The 13367-nt window shown below is 43.5% G+C and overlaps 1 protein-coding gene and 1 long non-coding RNA gene across 16 annotated transcripts in view; one reads left to right on the plus strand and one right to left on the minus strand.

Annotated features, from left to right (window-relative positions):
* LOC144292022 (uncharacterized) overlaps window positions 1–3580 on the minus strand; it is a 48009-nt gene extending 44429 nt beyond the window's left edge. For all 14 annotated transcript variants that reach the window (XR_013359597.1, XR_013359570.1, XR_013359586.1 and 11 more), the window contains exon 1: window positions 3439–3580. This is a non-coding gene — a long non-coding RNA (uncharacterized LOC144292022). The remainder of the gene's footprint in view (window positions 1–3438) is intronic.
* The window catches only part of PJA2 (praja ring finger ubiquitin ligase 2), a 285426-nt gene that overhangs the window by 213185 nt on the left and 58874 nt on the right, over window positions 1–13367 (plus strand). Inside the window, exon 1 of one of the 2 annotated variants that reach the window (XM_077861782.1) lies at window positions 4525–4680. The exons of the other annotated variant lie outside the window; for it this stretch is intronic. The gene's annotated coding sequence lies outside the window, so the exon portion shown is untranslated. Of the gene's footprint in view, window positions 1–4524; window positions 4681–13367 lie in introns of those variants that run through there. 2 annotated transcript variants of the gene reach the window in all.

The raw sequence follows: 13367 nt of genomic DNA on the forward strand, positions 1-13367 counted from the left end.
GCTCATAAATGACAAGGCTAAGATTACATTTTCTATTTCTTCTTGAGTCAGTTTTTGTGGTTTGTGTCTTTCTAGAAATTCATCCATTTTTGCAGAGGTTTTCTAATCTGATAGCACACACATGTTCTTAGTTTTCCCTTACAATTTTTAAAAAAATTTCTGTAAGTTTAGTAATAACATCCCCTGGTTTTAGTAATTTGAGTATTCTCTCTTTTTCTTGTTCAGTCTAGCTAAAGGTTTGTCAATTTTGTTGATCTTTTTGAAGAACCAACTTTTGGTTTTGTTGAACACCAGACATTTTAAAAAGCATAATGTGGAGACTCTGAAAATCAGATTCTTCTTCCTCCTGGGGGTGTTTCGTTTTTGCTGTTTGTTACAGTTGCTTTTGGCTTGTTTGGTGACTTTTCTGAACTAGCTGCATAAAATCTGTATTCTTTGTTGTGTGTGGCCATGAAAAGATTCTGCTTGGTTAGCTTAGTGCTCAGCCTGTGATTAGACAGATTTCCTTACATGTCTGGAACCAGTGTGTCCCCCAGAGTTTACTGAAGGTCTCTGTGTGTTGTGGCATGGGCATGGCTTCAACACTAGGCCAGGCATTGCCAGCTCTCCCTTAATCTTCATTTTTGGCTTCTACAGAGCCTCAAGGTCAGCATATGGTGAATGCTTCAGGCCTCCCTGGGTTTTTCCTGATCTTATGCACAATTTAGCACAGCCCTGCGCGTGTGTGTAGGTTTCTAATGTGTGTGGGTTTCTAGATTCCTATATGTTGGAGTTTTTCAAAATTCCTACAGATATTTTCCAACTTTTCACTCTTTTTGGTTAATCTGTTGTTTGTCCCAACTGTTTCCACTGCCTAAGGTGACTGAAAAGTTAATCGATTCCCTCTCATTCACGGTTTTTGACAAATGTATCTGGGGAAAAGGCTTTTTGCACTGGTTTGGCTCTGAATCAAGTCAAATGAAGACAGCCTTGCAAGTGAGATCTTCCAGGGAACCACCAGTTCGGTGAAATTATTCTCTTAGAATTAGATTTTGAAGGCAGTCCAATCTCACTCGGCTTCATTAGGTGGCTGCCCGGCTGCTGGTTTTCACCATGATCGTGGGCTGCTGCTTTTCAATGCAATAGCCGAGCCGTAACTGGGGGGACTAGGTTAAAAGAAGTCAAAACAGCACAAAAGCTTGTTGCTTTACTGAGAGACCCAGCTGTTTTCTTGAATAAATGCTTCCTGGATTGCTGCAAGCCTTTGGTTAATATCCAGAATTTGGAAAACCTTTATTCTGACAATTTTGCCAGTTTTCTTACTGCTTTAGTGGAGAAAAGAACTTTCAGAGGTCCTTATGCCTCTGTTTTGCTGATGTCACTTTAAGGCTATATAATTAAAACTCAGGCCCTCTCACTCTTTGACCAGTCAGTCCTCTGTCTATGATACCTGTGGTCATAAAACTTTACATGCATCTGAATCACCTGGAAGGCTCAGTAGGCTATAGATTGCTGGGCTCCACATTTAGAGTTTCCAATTCAGGTCTGAGGATGGACCTGAGAATGTGCATTCTTAGAAAGTTCCCAGGGATCCCTGGGTGGCGCAGCAGTTTGGCGCCTGCCTTTGGCCCAGGGCGCGATCCTGGAGACCCGGGATCGAATCCCACATCGGGCTCCCGGTGCATGGAGCCTGCTTCTCCCTCTGCCTGTGTCTCTGCCTCTCTCTCTCTCTCTTTGTGTGACTTTCATAAATAAATAAAAATTAAAAAAAAAAAAAAAAAGAGAGAAAGTTCCCAGGTAATGCTGATGCTGTTGGTCTGGGGATCACTCTTTAAGAACCACTGTTTTACACCACTCCTTCAACGCGTTGCCTTAGGGGGTGCTTCTGAGTCTGGAATCAGTAGTAATTATATGTATAAGCCAGTAATATGTATTATTATCTCTACATTATACATAATAAAATAATACATAAGGTAATATGTATTTAGTACTTACCACATGGTAGGTATGATATGCTTTTACCTTTATTAGGTTTTTTAATGTATTCGATGACTCATGAGTAGACATTATTGCTTTCCCCATATTTAAATTGGAAATCAAGGCCAGAGAGGTAGATAGGTTGCCCAGAGGCACACAGACATAAACGCAGGAATTATTATAAGAATATGGTCTGTTTGATTCTAGAATACATGCTTTAAGCCTCCATGGCAATGTTTCCCAAAGAGTAACATAGACCCTAATGCCTTGGATGACTTCAATTGGAACATGCATGCAAGATTAAAAACAATGACTCGTATAGCGAGAAAGTGATTCCTATTTTAGCTCTATTTTTCTATCTTTTGATTACATCATAATAAAAATGCCATTTGCATGCTTATCTTCAATACCAAGCTTCTTATGCTTGGTAACCTCCCTGTTTTAACAGGTTTAGAGTTTAGGCTCAGAGACATTAGTAGGCAACAGTTTCTAGCTGTCATTTAAAAGATTGTTTCGTCCACTTTTCTTATGGTTACTTTCAACCTAGGTGGATGATGGGGGTTTTCCATCATAGTCCTTTTACAAAGTTTCCCCTCTTAAAGAAATTGAAGAAAAAATACATTTATTTAAAGAAAATAGTAAATAATACTGTGAATCGTATACACAGATATGGTATGAAAAAGATTGAAATTTGAGAAACCTTGCCCTAACCAACATATTAGTATATCCAAATGGATCAATATGCAACATCCCAAAGGGAGATTAGGGAAGTGTGATTAAAATATAAATTGTGTTTCCAAGAGGGAGAGACTTGGATGGAAAAAGAGCCACAGCTTCTAGAGCAACATGTGTAAAGCAGAGAAATACCAAGTGGGAAATGCTTTCTTGGATTAAAAAAAACAAAAAAAAAACAAAAAAAACAACAGTACTACAAGGGTGGGCTGAGAATTAGATTTGATTTCACAAAATATCTATATAGCAAATCGTCGTAACTGAAGTTCTCATAGTAAACCTTGGATAATTTGTTTTAATCACAAAAGTCCCGGTTCTCGGCAGATTTTGCAGTTGCCAGGGGCAGCGCAAGAAGTAAGCACAGGGTGTTATTCTGTATGTTGGCAAATTGAACACCAATAAAAAATAAATTCATTATCAAAAAATAAATAAATAAATAGTCTTTCTATAAAAAAAAAAAAGAAGTGGGGCTCTTCGTTCTTGGGGAGAGGGATGCGATCAATATACCCGAGCCCCGGGCGGGTACGTGGTGGGGCGGAGGGGGCTGGGTTGGGGACTAAGGTGGGAGGAGAGCAGGACCGTAACCGGAGAAGCAGACACGTTCAGGAGAGGGGGGGAAAAACAAAATAAAAAAAAAAAAAGGAGGTGTGCGGGCCGAAGAAACCACTGAGCATCACGGCATGATTCAGTCAACTGTTACCCGTGTTTAAGTTAAGCAGAAGGCCCCGGGACTACAGCTGTTGTATTTACCGTCGGGCAGGTGATGGGAGCTGGTCCTTCTGGGCTGCACAGCCCCCGAGCCTCCCGGTGCAAAGTGGGAGGGGGGTCAGGACCGGGCTGGGGGCGGAGGGGGGCTGGCAGGAGGCCGAGTGCCCCGTCCCCACCTGGGCGGGGGGCGTCCCCGCGGGGAGGGGGAGGGGAGAGGCGGGGCCGAGGAGGGAGGGGAGGGGATGGGGAGGGGATGGGGAGGGAGCGGGAGGCCGAGTGCCCCGTCTCCGCCCCCCCCAACCTGGAGGGATGCGCGGCGGCCGGAGCGTCCCCGCGGGGAGGGGGCGGGGCAGAGGGAGGGGAGGAGGGGGGAGGGGAGGGGAGGGCCGGGAGGGCCGGGAGGGGTTGGGAGGCCGAGTGCCCCGCCCCCGCCCCCCCACCTGGTGCGGATGCGCGGCGGCCGAGCGTCCCCGCAGGGGGGGTGGGGGTGGGGGTGGGAGTGGGGGCGGGGCCCGCGGAGCGCGCGGGGGGGGGGGGGCGGGGGGCGGCCGTGCCCGCGCTCGCTGTCGCCCCGCCCGGCTCCGAGCGGCAGCGCGCTGGCCTCCAGCCCGAGCCGGTCACCCGGGCGCCCAGGCCTCCGCGGCTTAGCGCTGAGCGGGAGCGCGCGGCCGGGGCGGCGTCGGGGTCCCTGCAGCCCGGGCGCGCCCGCCCCATCGCGGAGGCCCCGCCCTGTCTCGCGGCCCGAACCACAAAAGGCCGCGCGCCGAGCCCGCCCCGCCCCGCGCCGCCCCGCGCCGCCCCGCCCCACCCCGCGCGTCGCAGTGCCGCAGGGGCCTCGGCCGGGCCGGGGAGCGCAGCCGCAGCCTCCCGCCCGCCGGCCAATCGGCGGCGCCCTCCTGGCCCGGGGCGGTCTGCGGCGCCGGCTCGGGCCGAGTCCCTTCCCCTTTCTCTGCCACGTCCCAACCGGTGACGTGAGCCCACTCCCCGGGTCCCCATTGGGCGCGTGGACTTTTCCTGCAGAGGCCCTGGGCGCCGATTGGCCGGCACCGCCCGGGGGCGGGGCTTGCGTGCCCGCCTCCTCCGCCTCCGCCGCGGCGCTGGGGGCGGGACGCGCGGCCGCCGCCGCCTCTGCTTCCGCCGCCGCCGCCGCCGCCGCCGCCGCCGCCGCCGCCGCCGCTGCCGCCGCTGCGCGTTCCGCGGGGGAGGAGTCGGAGGCGGAGAAGAAGGCGGTGGTGGCGCTGAGGCTCGGGCGCTGCCGTCGCTGCGGGGCCGCTGCACTGTAGGGTGAGCCGTATTTCCTTTTCTTTCCTCAGGCCGAGCTGTAGTGGTGCGGGGAGCGCGGGGGTCGGGGCGAGGGCGGCGGCGGCGGCGCGGCGGGGGCGCGGGGGGGCGGGGGAGGCGCGGGAGGCGCGGGGCCTGCGTCCGCCGCCGGCCATGGTGGGTGGGGTTGGCGGCGCCACGGGCCCGGCCCCGGCCCCCGCCCCGGCCCCCGCCCCGGCCCCCGCCCCGGCCCCGCGCTGCCCGCCGCCGCCGAGTGCTGCCCGGCGGCCCGCGGAGCCCCCGCCGCCCCCGCCCCGCCTGCCGTTGCGGCCGCTCCCCGCCGGGCCGGCCCGCCTCCCGGGGCCCTCGGCCGCGCCGACCCCCGCGCGGCCCGTCCCCCCGAGCTCCCCCGGGTGCTCCTTCCGTGCCCCCCGAGCCCCCCCGCCGCGCTCCCCCAGCTCCTCCCCCCGTGCTCCCGCCGGTGCTCCCTCCGTGCCCCCCAGCTCCCCCTCGGTGCTCCCCCGGTGCTCCTCCGTGCTCCCCAGCTCCCTCCATCTCCCCTGGTGCTCCCTTCAGTGCTCCCCCAGTGCTTCCCCCGCTCCCCCCCGTGCCCCCCCATGCTCCCCCAGCTCCCGTCGGTGCCCCCCCGCCCCCCAGCTTCTCCTCCCCAGCTCCCCCCCCCGGTGCCCCCCGTGCCCCCCGGTGCCCCCGCCGCTCGCAGTGTCAGGCCGCGCTCCCCCGCCCGCCGCCCGCCGCCCGCCCGCCCGCCGCCTGGAGGCCGGCCTCCCGCGGATGGCTGCTTGCTAAATCATTTTGCGCACCTTCGAAATGCCGAGTTTAAAGCCGCCCGAGGACCAAGTTGAAGAAAAAAGAGAGGACGTAAAATACTCTTTTTTTTTTTTTGCAAAAAGGAAGAATAATCTGTTGAGGAGACTTCCCTCGCCAGGCATTAAAATTCTTTTTTTTTTTTTTTTTTTTTTTTTGCTTCCCGTATGCACGGGCCCTGCTTTGAGTCTGCTGCCTCTGTGAACTTTATGTTTATGTAGGTCTGTTTTTTTTAAGGCTTTCTGTATTTGCTTTTTTTTTTTTTTATCATGACCTATTTGGTCAAATTTCCTTAAAATGGCAGTCCCCTCTGCCGAGGACTCCAGATCATTCCAAGAGCATGTCAATAAATATGAAAATAACAGAAAGAAGCGTGTTAACGATTTGTAGGTTTTTTTGTGTTTTGTTTTTTGTCTCATAGCATCCATCCCATTTTTATAGGAGATGACTCTAAGTCCTGAATATTGGCCCCAGACACGCAAGCTCGATGTAAAATTGGACAATATAAGGAAAAGGCCTATGGAGCAAGACTTGGACACTTGTCATCCTCCTGTCCTACTCCAGTCTCTGAAGTTAGCCATTTACTGGGCATTTTTAGAAACGCATTTTTAAACACATACATATAAAGTCGGGGTTCAGGGGCGAGGCGGGAGGAATACCAAACACCTCGCTGCGTCCCTCCTTCCTCTCACCTGCCCACGTGTCTGGCCCACCTTGGTTTGTTCTTTAGGGCTCTCTCTGATAACTTTGTAAAGGGTAAGCGGTATTTCATTGGTTTGGAGGAGCTAGGATTATTTGACCTATTGAAAGACATTCGATTAGTTTCTTTTCGCTGTCAAATACTGCTTTATTTGAAGACAACTTTTTAATGCATTGATTAGTTTTTAGTTGCACACTTTAAACCTTAAAATTTTTTTAAAAAATTCCAACAGTTGGAGGAATGAACGTAAGGTAAATAGTGCAGCACCCACTTCCCCTTCTGGTCCTGCCTTTATTCTAAAAGTCACCTGTTAGGGAAACGTCCTCTGTGTGTGATCACTTCTGGAGCATAGATTCCCTCCAAATGGAGTTCCTGCGTTAAATGGTATGCATGTTTTAAATTTTGATGACCGTTTTTCCCTCTTTCCAGAATTATTCTTGACTGTTTCTTATGCATTTCTTCCCCAGATGAACTTTAGATGCAACTTACAAATTTTTAAAAATCCTTAGTTTTTTATTTTCTTTTTTTGAATGTGACATTGAAATTTTAGATGGATTTGGGGCAAACTGACCTTTGTAATACTGAGCCTCTCCCCCAGAAATATGTGCGTGTATGGTGTGTCTTTCCCTTTTATTCACATCTGGCTTTATATCCTTAGTTTGGGTTTTATAGTAGTTGTGTCCCCGCCCCCCATACTATGGCATTCCTTCCTAGTAATCCTGGCTAGAGTGTGATGTGATTTGCTCTGGTGGATAGAAACTTGCAGGAACATTTTCTCTCTCTTTCTGGTTATAGGAAAACTTACGGATTTTTTTTCTTTTGTTTATCATGAATCTAATCACTTTTGAGTTGGTGATTACCTAGAAGTGTTCACACCTTTCTGGCTTTCTTTTCATTTTTTTTATAACGTATTTTCCTCATTGCTTTGGCTAGCGTACACTTGCGGTATAATTTTGAAGAATAGCAGTGGTGGCTAAAAATGTGGTGTTGTTTCTGACTTTGAGGGACTGCTTCTGATGTTTTAGCATCCATTAACGATGTTTGCTGAAACTTTCTGTTAAACGGGAAATGTTAAGTTAAAATATTTTCTTCTCTTTTCGGCTTTCCAAGATGATTTTGTTGTTGTCTTTAATTTCTGATGACATTTTTAAAAACCGTAAGTGGGTGTTGAATTTTATTGATGGTTTTGACTTTTGAGTGGTTATGTAAGGGCATCACCAATTTCCCTGGTTAGTATTTTCCCAAGAACGTTCTGTTTTATTTATTTTTTATTTTTTTTTTTTTAAGATTTTATTTATTTATTCATGATAGACACAGAGAGAGAGAGGCAGAGACATAGGCAGAGGGAGAAGCAGGCTTCATGCACCGGGAGCCCAACGTGGGATTTGATCCCGGGTCTCCAGGATCGTGCCCTGGGTCAAAGGCAGGCGCTAAACCGCTGCACCACCCAGGGATCCCGAGCGTTCTGTTTTAAAGAATCAACTTCATGAAGATAATTTACATGTAATAAATGTTTTAATTTAAAACACACAGTTCAGTATGTTTTGACAAATATGTATATCCTTGTCACCACGACCACATTCAAGACTAGAATGTTTGCATTACCACGGTCAAGATAGAGGATATTTCTGTCATTCCCAAAAGTTCTCTTCTGTCCTCTACAGTAAGAGACATTTGTACCCCTCAGCCCCATGAAATCATTGTCCTCTCTTCCTCACTCTAAGTTGGTTTCATTTGTTCTCAAATTTCATATAAATGGAATTATATAATATGTACTGTTTTGCATTTAGTTTTTTTTCTCTTGACTGATGTCTCTGAGAATCATACATGCTTTTGTTTGTGTTTAACTGGTTCATAGCTTTTTATTGTTGAGTTGTAGTCCATGGTATTAACCACAGTTTGTTGACCATTTCACTTATTTATGGATATATTGATTGTTTCCGGTTTGGAGCTGTGTTTGATAAAGCTGCTAGCAATGAACATTCATTCATGAAGTTTTGTGTGAACACAGATTTTTGTTTCTCTTGGGTAAATACCTAGAAATGGATTTGTTGGTATGGTAAGTGGATGTTTAATATAAATAATAATAAGTGGATGTTTAAATATAAAAACTTGCCATACTGTTTCCCATTTTACAGTTCCAGTTGCTCTATGCTCTCATCAACACTTGGGCATTTCAGTCTTTTTAATTTTAGCCCTCCCAGTGGGTAGGTAGTAGTATCACACTGTAATTTTAATTTGCATTTATCTGATGATTAATGATGCTGAAAATTTGGTCTTGGTCGTTGTGTGTCTTCCTGTGTGAAATATCTGTTCAAATCTTTTGCCCATTTTTAAACATTGTCTCCTTGAGTTGAAAGAATTCTTTATGTATTTTTTTGTGTAAGTCCTTTGACCCACACAGACAAATACATACACAGCGCAGTCGGAAGCTTACTTTTTTATTTTCCTAACTTTTCAAAGTAGAGGAGCTTTTAATTTTGATTAAATTCAGGGAGACCTGGGTGGCTTAGTCTAAGTGTCTGACTCTTGGTTTCAGCTCAGGTCAAGATCTCAAGGTCATGAAATCCAGCCCCGTGATGGGTTCTGGGCTCAGCCAGGAGTCTGCTGGAGATTCTCTCTCTCCTTCTTCCTCTCCCCCTCCTGCTTGCGCTTGCTCTTTCTCTCTCTCTCTCTCTCAAATAAATCTTTAAAAAAAAAATCCGTTCATCAGTCTTCTTTTATGATTTGTGTTTGTGTTCTAAGTTTCCTCGATGCAAAGTTGTACAGATCTCTTGTGTTTTCTTCTACAGGTTTTATAGTTATGGTTTTTATGACAAGGTGTATCCTGCATTTTGAGTTAGTTTTTGTATCTGGTGTGAGAAGGGTTAAGTCTCCTTTTCTCAGTTCTGGTACCATTCGTTAGGAACACTTTCCTTATTGAATTAACTTAGTCAAAAACCAGTTGACCATATGAGTCTATTTCTTGACTAACCCTTGATCTGTGTTATGTCATTTTGCCAATACCACATTGTCATGATTATTTTGTTACTTTATAATAAGTCTTAAAGTCAGGTAGTGCAAGTACTCCCAACTTTATTCTTTTTTTTTTTTTTTTTTTTTGAGTCTACTTTTTTTGTTGTTTTGAAGTTTTTATTTGAATTCCAGTTAGCCTAAAGTTTAATAGTTTTGGGTATGGTATAGTGATTCAACACTTATGTACAATACCTGATGCTAATCACAAGTGCGCTCCTTAATCACCATTACCTATTTAACCCTATAACCCCTTCCCACCTCTCTCTGGTAACCATCAGTTTGTTGTGTATATTTAAGAATCTGTTTCTTGGTTTGCCCCTCTGTCTCCTTTTTGTCCCTTTGCTTCCTTCTTTTGTTTCTCAAATTCCACTTACGAGTGAAGTCATATGATATTTGTCTTTCTCTGACTTAACTATTTTTCAAAATCATTCTGGCTATTCTAGTTTCTTTCCTTTTCCATGAAATTTTTTAGAAGTGACTTACTGGTTTCCAGCTTTCTTTATTAGGTATAATAGGGCCTTTATCAAGTTATTATTATATATTAAGTACTTTTTTTTAGTACTTTTTATATATTGAATATTACCGTATTAAGTATACCAGGCCTTTTATCAAGTTAAGGATGTTCCCATTCCTTTTCTTTGATTGTGGGAATTTTTATCAAGTGAACATTGAATTTTACTGTATTTATTAAGATAATAAATATTGCTTATCTTTTTGATCTGTTAATAAGATGAATTGCATTGCTTTTTTTCTAATGTTGAATAAACCTTGCATTCATTTAGCATTATATTATCATTTTCATAAATTTGTGGATTTGATTTACTCATCATAGTTTATTGAATACTTTTTTGTATTTATGTTCACTTAGGATGCTTTTTTGTGTAATTTTTTTGTGTTGGAATCATGCTGGTCTCATAGATTTTGAGGGTGTTTCTTCCTCTTATATTTTCTGAAAAATTTTGGATAAGAGTATTATTATTTTAAGATTTTATTTTTGAGAGACACAGAGAGAAAGAGAGGCAGACACACAGGCAGAGGGAGAAGCAGGCTCCATGCAGGGAGCCTGATGTGGGATTTGATCCTGGGTCTCCAGGATCATGACTGGACTGAAGGCAGGCACTAAGCTGCTGAGCCACCCAAGGGTCCCCCCAAGAGTAGTATTTCTTTAATAAATCTTTCTTGTTAGAGTGTGAAAGCTAACCCATCTAGGTCCAGAGTTTTTTTTTTTTTTTCTTTTGAAAGGTTTTAAAAGATAAATTAATAGTTGTAAAATGATTAGGATTATCCGCTACTTCTTGAAAGGTTTTGGTTTTCGACTACATGAATCACTTGTACTCACTATACGAGCGTTAGTGGTTTGTGTCTTTTTTTTTTAAGATTTTATTTTTTATTTTTTTAAATTTTTATTTATTTATGATAGTCACACACAGAGAGAGAGAGAGAGAGAGAGAGAGAGGCAGAGACACAGGCAGAGGGAGAAGCAGGCTCCATGCACTGGGAGCCCGACATGGGATTCGATCCCAGGTCTCCAGGATCGCGCCCTGGGCCAAAGGCAGGGGCCAAACCGCTGTGCCATCCAGGGATCCCGGTTTGTGTCTTTCAAGGAATTTATCTGTTTCATCTATTCATCACCAGAGTTGTTTCTTTATTTTCCTTTTAATGTCTGTAGCTACTATAGGGATGTCTTTTCATTTATTCCTTATGTTGGCAGTGTTTCCTCTCTTTTGTCTTTATTAGTTTGTGTCCAGGTTTACCAATTTCATTAATTTTTCCAAAGATTTAGTTTTCTGTTTTATTGCATTTTTTAAAAAAACCTTTTTGGTTTCATTGATTTTTGGTCTTTACTATTTCTATATGCCTTTGGTTTTAAATCCATTTTGTTAGGATTTCATAAGGTGTGAGCTTGGGTCCTTGATTTGAGACCTTTTCCTCCTAAACACTATATATTCCTACAACCTGTGTTATGTTGATATTTTCTGAATTCTTATGGGACTTTCACTTTGACCCATGGTTATTTAGAAGTATATTGTTTCCTTTCCAAATATTTTGTGATATTTGCCTATGTCATTTTGCAATTGATTACTGTGTTTAATTTTTTGGAGGCAGACAACATACTTTTTGCATAATTTCCTTTAAGTTCTTTGCAGTTTGTTTTATGACCCAGAATATGGTCCACCTTAGTAAATGTTCCATATGTCCTTCAAAATAATGTGTATTTTGCTGCTTTTGGGTGGATTATTCTGTAAGTTCCGTATTTCTCGTTAAATGTTATATTTTACATTAAATATTGTATAATTGTCAAGTTGATTGATGGTGCTTATTAGGTTTTCTGTTTCCTTACTGAGGTTTTGTCTACTTGTTTTGTTGATTAATTCAAGAAGAATTGAAGTCTCCAAATATAATTGTGGATTTGTCTATTTTTCCTTTTCTAACACTTTTTGCGTCATGAATTTTGAAACTCTGTTGTTAGGTACATATATATTTAGGATTGTTATGCCTTGTTGGTAAATTGACCCCTTTGTTATTATATAGTATGCCTCCTTATTTTTGACATTATTCCTTCTTTTGCAGTCTCCTTTATCTGATGTTTAATATCACCACACTATCTTTCTTTTGATTGCTATTTGCATGATAAATCCTTTTACTTTACATCTGTAATTTTGTATTTAAAGTAGATTTGGCATAGACAGCCCACTTTTTTTTTTTTTTTTTTTTTAAATCCATCCCTACAGTCTGGCTTTTTAATTAGGTTGTTTGGACCATTTATGTTTAGTGTAATTACTGATGTGATTGGATTTAAATCTATCAACTTAATAGTTTTTTATTTAACTTGTCTGCTGTATGTTCTGTTTATCTTTATTATTAGCTCAGTACTTGCACTTACTTTGGCTCCTTAAAAAATTTATGCTGGTTTGTCTGTGTTTTGTATCATACATCTTTAATTCCAGTCTATATTCAGGCAATATTACACAACTTTTTATATAGTGTCAGAGCTCCTCAACATTATATTGCCAGTTTCTTCTTAACTATCTTTTGCACAGCTATTGTCATCTATTTTATGCTGTAAGTACACAACACCTTGCTAACTATGTTTGCTTTAGACCTGCATTGCCCATCATGTCACTAGCCAGTGTGACTATTTAATTTGAATTTAGAGTAGTTAATATTAAGTTTAAATTAATTTCCTATGCATTTTTAAGTGCATAGTAGCCACATGTAGCCTTTAGCTTTCAGATTGAACAGTGTAAGATGACTGTTTCCATCATCCCAGAAAGTTCAATCAAACAGTGAGTGCTCCTTCACATACTTCTGTTTTGAAGTAATTAAAAATAAGGAAAGCTATGTTTTACATGTATCTTCACTTATGTTTAAAGTTCCACATTTCTTTGTAGAATCAAATGTCTGTTTTATACTCTTTCTTCAGTTCAAGTTTACTGGTAACATGTGTCTTGGGTTGGCTATAATGTACCCTTTGTTTTGTTTTGGTTCTTTTTGGAGAGTACTTTGCTGAGTATGGAATTTTTTGTTCGTGCTGTTTTTCTTTAAAGATGTCACGTATATTGTCTTTCTGCTTGCACAGTTTTTGATGAGAAGTCAGTTGTAATTCTTCATTCCTCTGTCTGCATCAAAAAATTTTTCCTTTATTTTTTTTTTAAGATTTTTTTATTCATTCATAAGAGAGCGAGAGAGAAGCAGAGGGAGAAGCAGGCTCCATGCAGGGAGCCCGACATGGGACTTGATCCTGGGTCTCCAGGATCACGCCCTGGGCTGAAGACGGTGCTAAACCACTGAGCCACCCGGGGGTTCCCAATTGTTGGGTTTTTATAGCAGGTTGAAAATGATTTCTGTTGGGGTGTGCATGTTTTCTACTTACAGAGTAGTGTATGTTTTCTGATCATTGTGGAATTAATTGCAACTTAGTAACAAAAATAACTAGAAAGGCTCCAAATGTTCAGAGGTTCAGCAGGATATTTCTAAATAGTGAATTAATCAAAAACAAAGTCACAATATAACTTAGAAAACATTTCAATCTGAAAAAAATGTTGCATCAGAACTTATGGGATGGAACTGAAGCAGTACTTTGAGAGAACTTTGTATTTGTAGCTTTGTATGCATATATTAATAAAAAAAAAGATCAGAAGTTGTTTAAGCTTGCAACTGAAGGGAATGA

The sequence above is a fragment of the Canis aureus genome, chromosome 2 (assembly GCF_053574225.1).
Source record: "Canis aureus isolate CA01 chromosome 2, VMU_Caureus_v.1.0, whole genome shotgun sequence".
NCBI lineage: Eukaryota > Metazoa > Chordata > Mammalia > Carnivora > Canidae > Canis > Canis aureus.